Consider the following 14,945-nt stretch of genomic DNA (forward strand, 5'->3'; position numbering starts at 1 on the left):
GTGACATGGTGTAAAGAATAGGGGAAATTAGTGACCATGATTGTTTGAGGTTCGAAGGTCACATAATGCAATAGGTAGAATAGATGATAGTTGAGAATGAAGTCTGATGCAAGATGGTAGTGTTGTGACGAAACCAAACCCACAATAATAGAGTGTTAACCATGCATGAGTATGTTGGTTTGTGACCTATTGTTTGATAGCCTTACTTGAATTGTTTAGCCATTTTGTTGATCATTGTTGTCAAGACTTGTGTGTGTTATCCTGATTTATGTGCCAACTATATGTTTTTAAGATACCCAAGATGAAAATGCAAACTAAATGAATGCAACTATCTGTCACTCGTTGTAAAGAGATGCAAATTAACTGTCATCATAGAGCATTTAATAAAAAGTGACCAAGTACAACTACCACTAGCTCAGCTATGGTGATATGAATATTGTATCACGCCAAGAAGTACCACCAAACCGGACAATGTACATGAAAAATATGACAACTCCTAAAAATAAAAGTTGTAGCTACAATAAATATAAATAAATATGCAAATAGTCACATGTAAAATAAAGAACCTCACCTAAGATATTATATAAAATTGGTTGAGGTATACATGGCCTTCTAGATGAGATGAGGCACTTACAATTGGACACCAATAATGCAAAAAATCAAAGGATCACTAGAGAAAAATAGTGAAAAACCAAAGGCAAATAAAATATCATGACTTCATCATGGTACCTCTAGTCAAGTACACCATTGAAGTACTAAAAGTTCATAACATAAGAAAAATTGTTATTTGCAGACTAGTAGTGTTGATAGTTGTGTGTAATAGTGTCAAGTTTGTCCAATTCATTTTGGATGCAACTGTTGTACAAATTTGATAACAAAGTGTGGGACATGTTAGCAATGATTTAGCTACGAGATCATTGATTGTGGCAAAAGATATGTGTCGACATGGAATAGGGTGTTTGAGTATTAGAACTGAGGGACAGGTGTACCTAGTACTAGTGCAGTGGGATGCAGAGAGCAGACGCATGGCAAGGTGATGACCATAAATAAGTAGATAACATAAAAATGAAATGAATCATGGTGAAGAGTATAACATGGCCATTGGGTTTATTGAGAAGTCTGAGGAAGTGCATAAGTGAAAGCATGTTGGGCTCACCAAATCAATCACAATAGGAGGGTGGTACTGGCTAGGGAAGGTGGGTTAGGCAAGGATGAAGGGTAGAGCACAGTCAGAGAACTTATGGGGAACTAGTGTATCAATTCAAACTTCAAGCATTAGTTCAAGAACAAGGTGAATCAAGTCATGTGGGATGGGGGCCAACACAACTTGAGGATGTGACAGTCAGGATGGAAGAAATGCCCTTGTTAGCATTAATGATGTTTTTAGGGAGAACAACACAATAGGCATTGTAGGTGGTATTGGATGATGAACTAATGATGCAAGCAGAGAATAATCCACTTGGGGTGATGAGGAGTGTGTCAGCAGTGGTGGTAGAGGTGAGGGAGATGAACTCTCCCAAAAAGTATATGGGAAAAGCTCTAAGAGAGGTGGAAGATATTACTGTGGATAAGGTGATGAGTAGAGCACGCCATTTGATTAGTCTTAGGATTTAGGGACAAGGGTCAATGAAAGGAGAAGTTGATAGTGTGAGTGTAGAGGAGTCATGGCTAGAGGTAGAGGGCGAAGATCGATCATCAAGTGATGTGGAATAATTATGGAGAATGTTGGCCATAGAGTGAGTCCAGGTGGAGAATGTAGAACAGGAAGTCACATTTTTGTTGGGGTTAATGGAGAAGGCTTGGGAAGATGGAGAATAAATGAAGGTGAGATAGATCCAAGCAGTGGTGAATACAGAGTAGGCACATATACAATCATTAGAAGTGGAACTGTAGGTGGAGCAATCGTGAGTAGAGGGAAATGATGTGGGGATGCAGGAAGAGAGATCATGAACATAAAGGTTATAGGAATCTCGAAAGATGGTGCAAGTGGATTCAGAGATCGTTCAAAATGAGTTGGTGTCACTATAGTCATAGTCTAAGTCATTTAGGGAGGCAATTGCAAAATCAAACACCCTATCATTGCAGTTGTAGGAGCGGTTAGCATTGAGTGAGTCAATGGTGAGATAATTGTAGCAGCGGTTGGGTGAGACAAAAGAAGATGTGGAGCACTGGTGAATGGTGACTAATCAAATGTAGCAAGAGTGGGAAGTGGCCCAATGAGTGATCATTGTACTAGGAATAAAAAAGATGGTGGAGAATGTGTTCATGGATATGCAATAGATGGCGAAGGTGCATCAAGAAGCTACCTATTATATGAGACTTTATCATCAGGCACTCCCTAATGAGAGCCAACGGGAAACATAGTTTGTGGATAGGGAATTTATGCAACTATTAAACATGCAATTACATGGTGGTAGATTTTTTATTCCCATGAATGCAGTGTAGGTACGAAAAGGATTGACACTAGGGGCCTCTTCTTCTAGAACGAGGTTTGGAGAAACACCCTTGATTGGACACCCTGTCTTGCCACCTCCCCTAGGGAGGCCAGAATAAATGATCGATCGGATGCTATTTGAATGTAATGTTGCCATTGCTATCATAATAGAATAAAAGTTGTGTTTGTTTTTGTTTCAAGAAAAAGGACAACTAGTGCTGATGTTAATGTGTTGGATAAACATTGTCGTGTTCATTTTTTATATTTTTGGAATATATTTGGATGTTTTTGGCACTTTGAGGAATATGTGGATGTTTTTGGAATTTTTGATAGATAGTTGAATTTTTTTGGGATTTTTGATAGATATTTGAATTTTTTTGGGATTCTTATAGATATTTGAATGTTTTTGGGATTTTGGCAAATATTTTGAAAGGTGTTAATCTCTGTAAAAGTGGGAACAATACGATCTGTAGAGGAAGAAAGACCTTTACTTATGCATGGGGTACTGAATGTTGGTGTGGGCTCTCAATGAAAGATGAGTACAAACTTGTGTAACATTTGGAGAGCCGTGATGCTTAAGGTGGAAAAGGCAAGAAGTGCTGAACCACGAATTGTAAGGCATAATTCTATATATATTGATAGCCTTTACAGATAATCTTAAGACCAAAGTTGGGATTTTTCTCTAGGTGTGTGTCGAGATAGATGCTCACAAGGCCTATGAAAAGGTGCTTGAGCCTATGAGAGGCATTGATGACCAAAAGAGCCCTGAGAGGGGCCTTGAAAAAGGCACTTGGGGGTCTAAGAAGGACATGTGGGCTTTGAAAAAGGCACCTTAGACTTGATAAGGTGCTTGAGGGCCTAGGAAGTCACTTTGGGGGCCTAAAAAGGAAAAATAGGGCATTGAAAAAGGTGTTTGTGCCTAAAAAGGTGCTTCAGGGCCTAAAAAGACATTTGAGGGGGGCCTAAAAGGCAAAACAAGGCCTTGAAAAAGGCATTTTGAGGGCCCAAAAAGGTGCTTGAGGGGTCTGAAAGGGTGAAATAGGGCCTTGAAAAAGGCATTTTGGCCTAAAAAAGCATTTGAGGGCCTAAAAAGGTGCTTGAGGGACCTAAAAAGGTGTTTGAGGGGCCTAAAAGGTGCCTTAGGAGCTAAAAAGGAGAGGAGATCACAATGATCTCTCAAACTTATGCTTACTTATTATGTGTCCCCTGTTAGGTGATGATGAAAGAGTCTGCCGAATATCAAAGCCTTTTGGGATAGCATTGATATATTTGTTGAAGGGGTCTAGATTAATCATGGCCACTACAACATAAATAAGATTGATAATCCATCAGGAATTGTTGTTCTTGACAACAGGAAAGAAAAGGGGACTCTACTGGAGCCTCTTGCGCTATTCATGTTGTGCCATATTTTCTAAAGCCCAATAAGATGTTTCAAGACATAACTATGCTACTTGTAAATGTCATTGAGGCACTCTTTATTGTGTTGCCAGAGGTAATAGAGTCATAAAGCATGCCATAAAATATTTAGATATTTTTCAATATAGTGGGCCTCACCATTGATTTCATATAAACTATCTGAGGTACGCAAACCTGTCTCGAAGGAGCAACAATTATAGAAAGACACTAGTACGACATGAAATCAATGGATCATTAGTTTGAAAAATACAATAATAATTTATGCATAATTAAATAGCCTATTTGAATTTAGATGTGCCATGTGTGAATTTTGGGCTATTGTTAATCGTTTTGGATTTTTCAGTTATTTTTGACAATTATTACCCATTTCTAAATATTTATGGTGATTGTGGACAATTTTTTTTTTTTTTTGAGAATTTTGGATTATTTTTTATTATTGTTTTTTATAATTTTTGAGAATTGAATGTTTTTGACATTTTTTGACAATTTTTTACTGTTTTTAATGACCTTTGACAATTTTTGGATGTTTTTGACAAATTTTGATAATTTTTTAATGTTTTTGATAATTTTTGACAAATTTTGGATGTTTTTGACAAATTTTGAATGCTTTTGATAATTTGCAAATTGGTGGGAGTGAAACGAGGATGTGAGTGAGATTTGTTGAAATATGGAGATAACCAGGACCATGTGAAGGCACCTAAAGAGTCAAGGGAACTAAAAGTGGGCCAAAAGGGCTAAGAGTGGTCTTGGAGAACTATTTGGAGACGATGGAGGCAAAAGGAACTTTAGGACTTCAAATGGATTGAAGGAAGGCTAAAATGGATATTGGGAATTATTGGCCATGGTGGTTAGCTGAGATGTGCACTAACTTTCTTGAAATTCATGTCTGTGGTATCTCAATACATAATTCGACTCCATGTTTCTTCTAATTTGTTGTTCTACCTATTGTCACTGTGATGTTGACTATCTTTGTTGCTGTGAACTATGTTCAATGCCAAGAAACCACTATGATGTTGACTATCTTTGTTGCTGTGAACTATGTTTGATACCAAGAAACCACTGAACTATAACTTACAAGTGTTTCTTAATTGGGAATGTGTGAAATTAACTCAACTATGTAAGGTAAGCCACAAACAAGCAAAATTTGTTTATGAGAGAGTTGCTAGAGTCTTGTCCTGATTATCTTTTTGCATTGAAGGACTCGTGTTGTTTAGGGAAGTCCAAAGGTGCTATCTCTTGCTCCTTTTTAAACTGAAGGTGCCATTTCTCATCTCTTTTGTACCTAATTTTTATTTTTTTGGTTTTTTGTTTTCTGGTGTTTTTTATTTTTTTGGTATCTTTGGTGATGAGGTGTTTCCTCAAAGCTTTGGACATAAAACCTTTTGAGATGGATGTTGTTGATGGGCTCTGCTAGGTTTTCTCCATCACAATTAGAAAGTTTGTAAGTACCAATCCTAAAAGATTATGTGATAATGTAAGGACCAATCCAATTGGCCTCCCATTTTCCTTTCTTTTCACTAGCAGCTTGATTCTTGGGGTTTTCTCAGAGTATTAGGTCACCAACCTAAAAAACATAGGGTTTGACCTTTTTGTTGTTATGTCTTAATAACCTATTCTAATATACTTTGAGGTGTTCATGCACTGAATCTTGATGTTCTTCTAATAATTCTAGCTACTCTAAATGGGCCACTCTATAGTCCTCATCTAATAGGATGTCACGAAGAGTAACTTTCAAGGATGGGATCTCAACTTCTAAAGGAAGGATGGCTTTACAACTATAAACCAAGGAGAAGGGTGTTGCTCTTGTAGGTGTCCTAACACTCATCCTGTAGGCCCAGAGGGTAGGGTTTAGTTGTAAATGCTAATTACTACCAATATCATTGATGGTTCTTTTAAGAATGTTGATAATGGTCTTATCTGTGGCCTCTACTTGGCCATTGCCTTGGGGATAATTTATTGAAGAGGAATGGTGTATAATGTGAAATTTATGACATAATTTGTCAATTATTTGACTTTTAAAGTACAAGTAATTGTTCATGAGAATGGCATGAGGTAGGCCAAATTGACAAATGATATAGTTTAGAATGAAGGAAGAGATTTGTTTTCCTGTAGAGTCCGCAAGTGGCACTGTTTCAACCCACTTGGTGAAATATTCTGTTATGGTGATAATCCATTTATGTCCATCAGAGGAAGGGGGGTGGATGACTCCAATCCAATCAAAACCCCACTAATAAAAGACCATGCTGTGGCCAAATGGTTGAGCTCTTGCGGCTGGTGCATGAATAAGGTTACCATGGATTTGACACTTTTTGCAAGTTTTAACATATTCAATAGAATCCTTTTCCATGGTTGGCCAAAAAATAACCCATCCTAAGAATTTTCTTTGCTAGTGTAAACCCGTTGGAATGCAACCCATAGTCCCTTGCCTGAACTTCTTATAGAGTGACTCTTGACTCATCCTTTTCAAAACATCTAAACAAAGTACCGTCAAGACCCTTCCTATATAGCGTATTTGCCACCAAAGTGTAGCACAAGGTCTGTTGAATGAAATTATGTCTTTGGTTCTATGAGAGATCAGAGGAAGTGGTGTTATCATGAAGGTAAGTGGTGATGGGGTTATACTAGAAAGAATCATGGGTGTCTAAATGGAAAATAATGAGGGAATCAGGTTGAGTAAATGCGGGTTAAACCATCTCTTCTACTAAGAACACATACTGCTCATGTTGATTTGGTGATTGAAGCAAGGAGGCCAAGGTGGCCATGGCATCTACTACTCTATTCTTATCTCTCAAAATTTGTTCAAAAATAATGTGAACAAAACATGCTTTTAAGTGTGTCAACCATATATTTGTAGGGTAATAAATTTTCATCCTTAGTCTGATACATGTTGGTGACTTGATTGATGATCAGCTAAGGATCTCTGTAAACTTCTAACACTATTAATTTTCATTCTAGGACTAGTTTGAGGCCTAAGACCAGGGCTTCATATTCTGCCATGTTGTTTGTGCAAGGAAAAAGTAGTTTGTAGGAGTTGGGGATGGTAATGCCCAAAGGTGTAATGAACAAAATACTAGTGCTTGAACCATAATGTGTATAAGAACCACTAAAATAAAACTTCCAAGTGATTGGCTCTATTTGAAGAATGTGCATATTTGAAAAATCAGCTAGATAAGATTCAAGCTCTCTATGGGCACATCTACCAATTGGTTGGCAATTGTATGTCCTTTTATTGCTTTCCTATCGACATACTTAATATCAAAATCATTTAGGATCATCACCCACTTGGCCAATCTGCTTGTTAAATTTGTCTTGTTGAGAAAATACTTGAGGGGATCAATCTTGGAGATGAGCTTAACCTTATGCATCAAAAGATAATGGCATAGCTTTTGGGAAGCAAAAACTATGGCTAAACAAGCCTTTTCAACAAAGGTGTAATTGAGCTCATAGTTGACCAGAGTGCAACTAATGTAATAAATGACCCTTTCTTTTTCTTGGTCATTTTCTCGTGCCAAGAGGGCTCTAATTGATTTATCTGTTAAGGAAATATATAGAAACAATGGTTTGTAAGATACTGGAGGTACCAACACATGTGGATTCATCAAGTAGTTTTTGAGTAAATCATCATCCCATTTAAAAATTATGTCCTTGTGGAGTAGGTGGGTGAAAGGCACACACTTTTCTACTAACTGGGAAATGAAATGACAGGCTGATTGAAGTCTTCCTTGAAGAGAATGTAGTTGACTCAGGTTCTTTGGAGGTTACATGTTGACTATAGCCTATACCTTTTCAGGATTAGCTTCTATTCCTTTGACCAATATAATGTATCCTAGAAGCTTGCCAGATTTGATGCCAAAATCTCATTTTTTGAAATTTAGCCTAACTTTGAATGCTTCTAGGTGGTAAATATCTTGTCCAAGATGGGGAGATGTTCTTCTCAGGTATGAGATTTGGCAAGGACATTATTGACATAGTATTCCATAAAAATATGCATCATGTCATGAAAGATAGTGATCATGACCTGTTGATAGGTGGTTCCTGCATTCTTTAGCGCAAAAGACATTACATTCCAACAAAATGTGTCCCATGCACAAGTAAAGGCTATTTTATCTTGGTCCTCTGGTGCTATCTTAATCTGGTTGTACCCTAAAAATCCATCCATTAGTGAGAACATGGAGTGACCTATTGTCAAATCTACAATTGTGTCAATGCTAGGAAGGGGGAAATCATCTTTAGGACATGCTTTATTTACATCCCATAAATCAATACAGATGCATATGCTACCATCTCTCTTTGATATAGACACAATGTTTGATATCCATGATGCATACGCTAAGGGTTGGATGAAGTTGGTGCTGATCAATTTCTCTAATTCTGTTTTGACTAGCAGGGCTATGTGGGGATGCATTTTCCATGGAGTTTGCTTAATTGGCTTAGCCTTTGGAGAAATGTTGAGGTGATGAAGGATTAGAGTTGGGTCTAACCCTGACATGTTTGTGTAAGAGCATGCAAAGTTTATTTACCTCTCTTTGAAGAAATGAATGAATGCGCTTCTTTCTTATGTATTTAAAGATTGCGCCAAATAGATGATCCTTGGTTCATGTTCTGTTCTAATGTTGACTTTTTTCATAGGTTCAATTAGGATAGATGATCTTTCCTTTGAGTGTTTAAGTAAGGTATAAATTGTCTCATCTGTGGGTGCCATAGTTGGGTTTTCACCTTTGGATGCATCATTTATATTTTTTTCCTCAAGATCAATTACAACTTGGTGGTGGTCATTAAGGCTTTGAAGTGCTCGACCTATTTTGGTATGACTGATATGATTGATATCAGACTCATTTGTGTGCATTTCTTCTATTCTTTGTAGATGAGATGGTTTAACCATGTTAAGGTAGACAAATACATTGTGGTCAGTGTCAAAATTGGGAATATGGTGAGGATCGGTTATATCGCAACTAATGAATTCAAGATGGACTAAGGAGAGTGGTTCATAATGTGGATAGGATTTGATAGGGTTTAAAGACATGATCTTGTTTGACGGTTCATACATTGTATTAGTTAGGTCTATAACATGCACTTCCTCTAAAGTGTTAGGAAAAGTAGAGCTAGTGAGTGGCTCATAGTAGTCATCTTTGACTTCCACTGGCAAGAAGTTGGGAAATAGTGTTTGAAACCAAAACTCTTCAATAGGTTCATCATCCTCATATGATTTGATGTGACGTGTTTTTCCTATATCAACCTCTAAGTTTTTATGATGTGTGTTGGCTCTTGGTGAAGTAAAATCCAGACAAGAGGTTGATTCTTGTGCATTGAAACTATTGGATACGGGAATGTGAACAAAATTGCATTCTTTGTCATGAATGGACTCTTCAGGAAATGATTCAAATTCCCACTTAGTGGAATTGTCATCTTCTTTGTTATTAGAGGTGTCCATGAGTGGTTCTCTTGTATGATGTGAATTTGGGAAGGATAGATTCACTTTTTTAATGTCAGCAACTCTCTAGTTACTACCATCCCTTTCTTTAGGTTCCCACACCAAGGTGGAAGAGGAGGAATCATTGTATTTGGTATGAGACTTAGGAGTGATTTGTGCATTGTCTTGTTCACTGTACCCTACCCCTGCTTTGGATCTATTAGACCTGAACTGTGCTACTAAGGGTTTGACGATGCCTTTCTCTTTCTCTAAGGGGCCATCTCCCATATATCCCACTTTTTTTCATTAAATCAAAACCTTTTCCATATAGGTGAGGGGATATGTCAATATTTTGTTCACTAATTTCTTCTACAGAGCTTGAAGGTACACCACTTGCTTTGACAAAATGTGCATGGTAAGGTCTACTGGTGGATGACAATTTGTTGTGAGATCTTGGAGAAAGTGGGGGATCAAATAATGAGATCGAGTACTCACCTACCCCTTTGCGTTTTAGCTTGCACTTCCTATCAAACTCTTTCATTAGCCTATCTATTTCTTCATAATGTGATTGTTTGGGGTCCTTCGATGATAATGGCAAAGGAAGGGCAGATCTTGAACAACCAACTTTCTCTTTACCCTTAGTTGATGTAGATAAGTGGTCATTATTTCAGTTGGTAGAACATGAAGTGTCTATTGATGTGGACCGGCTAATATCATCTATTAGGGTGCTAGTTTCTTCCTTGTTATGAGGAACAAGGGAGTTACAATATTGGACAAGGTTTTGATCCCTGGGTATGGTCACCTCTTGACCCATATATGGAAATTTGAGACGTTGATGGTAAGTGGAAGGAATACCTTACATGTTGTGAATCCATGACCTCCCTAACATGATATTGTAAGTTAATTGTCAGTCCAAGACTTGACAAACAATTTCTTTTACAATTGGGTCTACCTGATTGACAAAATAACCATGCCCTTGGAGGATCTCTCCTTATCATCGTAAGCCTTAATGGTGATTTTCTTTTTGGGGTCTGTTGAGATAATGGGCTTTGCATGCATTGCATAATATTGTTATCTTGTATTAAATTATTTTATTATGTAATGTTGCACCTAAATGGAAGTGCAACATGTAAAGATTCTCATGGGATAAACTTGATGAGTTGTATTGTAACATTGTGATAATATTTCATATAATTAATGTGGGGTCAATGGCTTAGGTAGCACATGGTTTTAGCACATGGTTTATGTAATACCACTTGGCGGTTTTGTGGGACTTGCTACTATATAAGCAGCCACAAGGGTAGTTGTGGATATGAATGAGAAGACAAAAGGAAAAAAATGAAAGAGTTGAGTAGGACAAGGCTTGACAAGTTAGCCAAGGGAGCATTTGTGAAGGTTGGAAGCATGGCATGGGATGTGTGGATTCATGCTTGTTTACATGGATTGCTTGGTTGTGGCTATGTCTTTGAAGGATTCGATGGTTGTATTGCAATGGTTTGTTTGTTGAATAATACATGGTGATGGATTCTTTTGGAGGCTGGGTTTTTCCCTCAATAAGGGTTTCCTAGGTTACATCTTGTGCCACAATTTTTTTGAGTATGTTGTCTATTATCTTGCATGTGGATTTCAGTTGCATATTTATTTTAGTATAGGTTATGTGGAAACAATTATATTCTTTGTTGCAAGTTTCCTTACAAGTGGTATTAGAGCTATGGTTTTATTATTGTAACCCTAGATTGAATCCATGAGAATGCATGAGAGGATTAAAAAAAGGGAAAGATATATGAGTTGTTTATTGCAGATCTGAGGGTTTTGTATTTGTTGTTATGATAAGATGTTGGTAGATTTTGGGCATGTGAAATTGTTGGACAAAAGGGTTTTTCGTATATTTCATTAAAATAATATTTTTAGGGGGAGCTTGCAGAAATGATCTCCTGGGCAAAAACAGACCTCACCATTGGATCCGGGTTGACATTTCTATAAATTTTGATATAATATGCCCTAGTTTGGCAATATTGTTTAGGAAAATGAAAGAGTTTTTTAGTTTCAACCCATGATGGCTATCAAATTTAATCCCGTAAGAATTTTCGTCACTAAAAAGAAAAGAAAAAATCGCAGTGAAAATGGCAAAAAGACTACTTTAGTAAAACATCCATAACTTTCTCTCAGGATATTAGATTTCAAACTTCTTATAAGTGTTGGAAAGATAATTTACAGCACTTCAACTTGGTGTAGGTTTGGTTCTATAATTTTGATATTTTGTTAGGTTTAAAAGCCTGAAAGTTAGATGTTGTTTATTTTGAGCATAGATTAGGGCATAACTTGGGCATACAGAGTCAGATTTTGGACTTCGAGTAGTTAACAGAAAGCTCTTGGAGAGATCTAAAATTAGTTTAGATTTGGTGCAGGTTTGGCATGGTTTTTTTGTTGATATATTGATTTGAACAGTTTATGGTATATATTGACTATGGTAGCATTGTGAGTTTATGACATTGTATGTTTAGAGATTTTTAATTTGATGTCATTCTATACTCAGTTCATATTTCAGATTGGTCTTATGATGATATGGTTATCAATATTTGTTTTGGATATGTATGATGACTTGTTGGGTCTACAAGTTGTGTAGTGATGTAAGCAGTCGATACTTGCAGGTTACATTTATGGCTTGGATATGGGTTGTCTTTGCCCATTAATCTTTAATTATTGATGCATATTCAAAATGGTGGCTTGGATTTGGGTTTTCTATGCCCTAAGTCACATGATTTGCTGATTTTTTTTCATGTAGAAGAGATGATATGTTGTTACTAGGTACAGTCATGGTAGAGGATTGTGGTAGACTATTTTATGCTGACAAGTTGGACACTTTGAGAGTTAGATGCTTGGTTTATGGATGTGATCATAGTGCCATAGATTTTGGCATGAAATGATTGGATATACAAGTACATCCTTGATTTTCATTGGTTTGGATTCCTGATTTGATTATAACAGTATATCTTCTTGGTTGAGGATCATGGTTATTTGGATTCTTTTCACAAGCTCATGATGTGCACTTTGATTTCTTTGATGATTTGATGCCTTGGTTAATTCTCATGGTTAGAGGATCAATTTTTCATCATGATGTCATGGATAGCTTGGATACACGATTTAGTGGGAGCTTGTGGTAGTGATGGGGTGAAAGTGTAGGATTAGTTTCTAGTTTGGTTTGTATCTTCATGGTTTGGAGATCTTGGTTTCACTTGGTACTGATACTTTGGTTGTGTGAGTGTAGACCTAGATGATCTTCATGTAGGAGATGGTTTTTATGATGCCATACATGACTTGGTACCATAGTAGAGTAGGAGTTTTTGGCATTGATATATTTATTGAGTGTTTGAAGATGTTGGAGGTTTGTCTTAAATAATATTGTTGTAGAAGTGTCTTTGACATTTGCATGGTGCACTTGGTTATCTTCATGGTGTGTGTGAAGATGGTTCTTCATAGTACGTGGAGATGGTTTTCTTCATGGTGTGTGGAGATGGTTGCATCTTGAGGACTAATGGGGTTCTTGGTAAAGGTGTGGTTTATGCTTTCATTTGACATGTTATCCATGGTGTGAGAATGGTTTAATTTTCTATGTCATGGTATTCTGTTGATACACATTTAGAGTATTGACATGTTATGGTATGTTCATATAGAGCATGTTATCTCTTTGTTTGAGATGGTTTAGATCATGTTGTCATGTTTCTGTTCCTCAAGCCATGGTTGGAACTTTAACAATGATCTTGGTTTAGTTTCTTGGTATTGAGTACATTGATCATAAGCTGGATACTTCATGATATTGCTATGTTGCATTTGGAGTTGCCATGGATTGATTTTTTTCAGGTGCTCATGGATACTTATAAATGGCGGTGATGTTGATTTCTCTTGGATTAGAGAATTATTTGTTGGGATGGTTGATGGTTTCAGTAGGAAGTCCAAGGGGCATTCACCTAATATGTACTTGAGAGGAGATTGTTCTTAGTTGAGTCTTGGTTGGAGATTTGGATATCTTGATTAGCATTCTCATTCCTCACTCTTGGTCTACTCAGCAGTTTGCTACTTGAGAGGTATAGTCCATTGTTTCTCTTATATGCATTATGTTTATACTTGTCTTTCATGGATATGGATCTTGAGCTATGGTACATGATTTAGTTCTAGAGGGTTCATTTGAGAGATAGTTTAGCATTGGTTATCTCCTTGTGCATATGTTCTTGTTATGCTGGTTTAGTTTGGGAGATGGTTTTATAATGGGCATATTCATTGGTTTAGGAATGGTTATTCCTTGAGTTAGGAATGGTTTATGAATTTGATCTTCTTGTGTCGATGTTTAGTTATATTGGATGATTTGAGTGTTGTTGAGATTTTTTGGTTGGGTTTTTATGGAGGAGATCATACTTTCATAGTTTAGATCTAGAGGTGTGTGTAGAAGGACATAATACAAGTTATGATTTGCATGGTTTCTCTTTGGTCTTGGTTATCTTCCTAGATGTTCAGTTTGCTTACATTGTATTTGAGATTGGTTAGAGATTGTGATCACTGGTTTGTGCTCATGTATGTCATGTGAGAGATGACATGGTTATTCCTTTATCTCTTTCCTTTGTTGGTTGTGGAGAACTTGGGAGACTGTTGGAGATTTGTTATGAGAGTTTTTCTTGCAGGTTATTGATTTATGTATTGTGGATGTTCTTGATATTATATGGATTCACTTCTATGATATGTTGTGAGTGGATTGGTTACAAATTTGAAATTATCTTTTGTAGTGGGAGCTTCTTGGTATATATGTGGTATGTATTGCTATTGAGGCTTGTGATTGTAGGTTACAGATTGCATATGTTGATGATGTGAGATTCACTTAGTATACCTTTGGAGGTATGGATAGTTGGATGAGTTTGGCACTTGTTGTAGGTGCAATTTTAGCTATGGATATTTTGACAACTATGGATGCATGTGATTACCTTTGGATCAGGTTTTTGTGCTTGATATTTTAGTTAGTATAGGATTTTATGATCTTCTAATGTGACAGGTTGGGTGGCTTTCTCTTTGAATGACTTCTATGTATGTTTGATGGCAGTGGCATAATAGGAGGTGAGATCATTCATGTTTGAGATGATGGATACTTTAATTTTGTTGCAGGTACTGGGATGGAGCACTTCATGTACTTTAATCCATGATGGTGGATGGGCTAGAAGGGATTGGTCCCTTGTTCATTTATGTGGCTATAGACTGACCATATGCAATGTATACAACAAGTGGGAGATTGTTGAGATAATGGATGTTGCACACATTGCATAATATTGTTATATTGTATTATTTTATTTTATTATGTTATGTTGCACCTAAATGGATGTGCAATATGTAAAGATTCCCATTGGATAAACTTGATGAGTTGTATTGTAACATTGTGATAATATTCCAGGTAATTATTTAATATTGGGGAAAAGAATTAAAATTCCAATATTAAATGTGAGGTCAATGGGTTAGGTAGCACATGGTTTATGTAATACCACTTGGTGGTTGGACTTGCCACTATATAGGTAGCCACAATGGTAGTTATAGATATAAGTGAGAAGACAAAAGGGGAAAAAGGAAAGAGTTGAGTAGGACAAGGCTTGACAAGTTAGCCAAGGGAGCATTTGTGAAGGTTGGAAGCATGGCATGAGATGTGTG

This window comes from Cupressus sempervirens, chromosome 6 (assembly GCF_028749045.1).
Source record: "Cupressus sempervirens isolate cs-2001-9-10 chromosome 6, ASM2874904v1, whole genome shotgun sequence".
NCBI classification, from domain to species: Eukaryota; Viridiplantae; Streptophyta; class Pinopsida; order Cupressales; family Cupressaceae; genus Cupressus; species Cupressus sempervirens.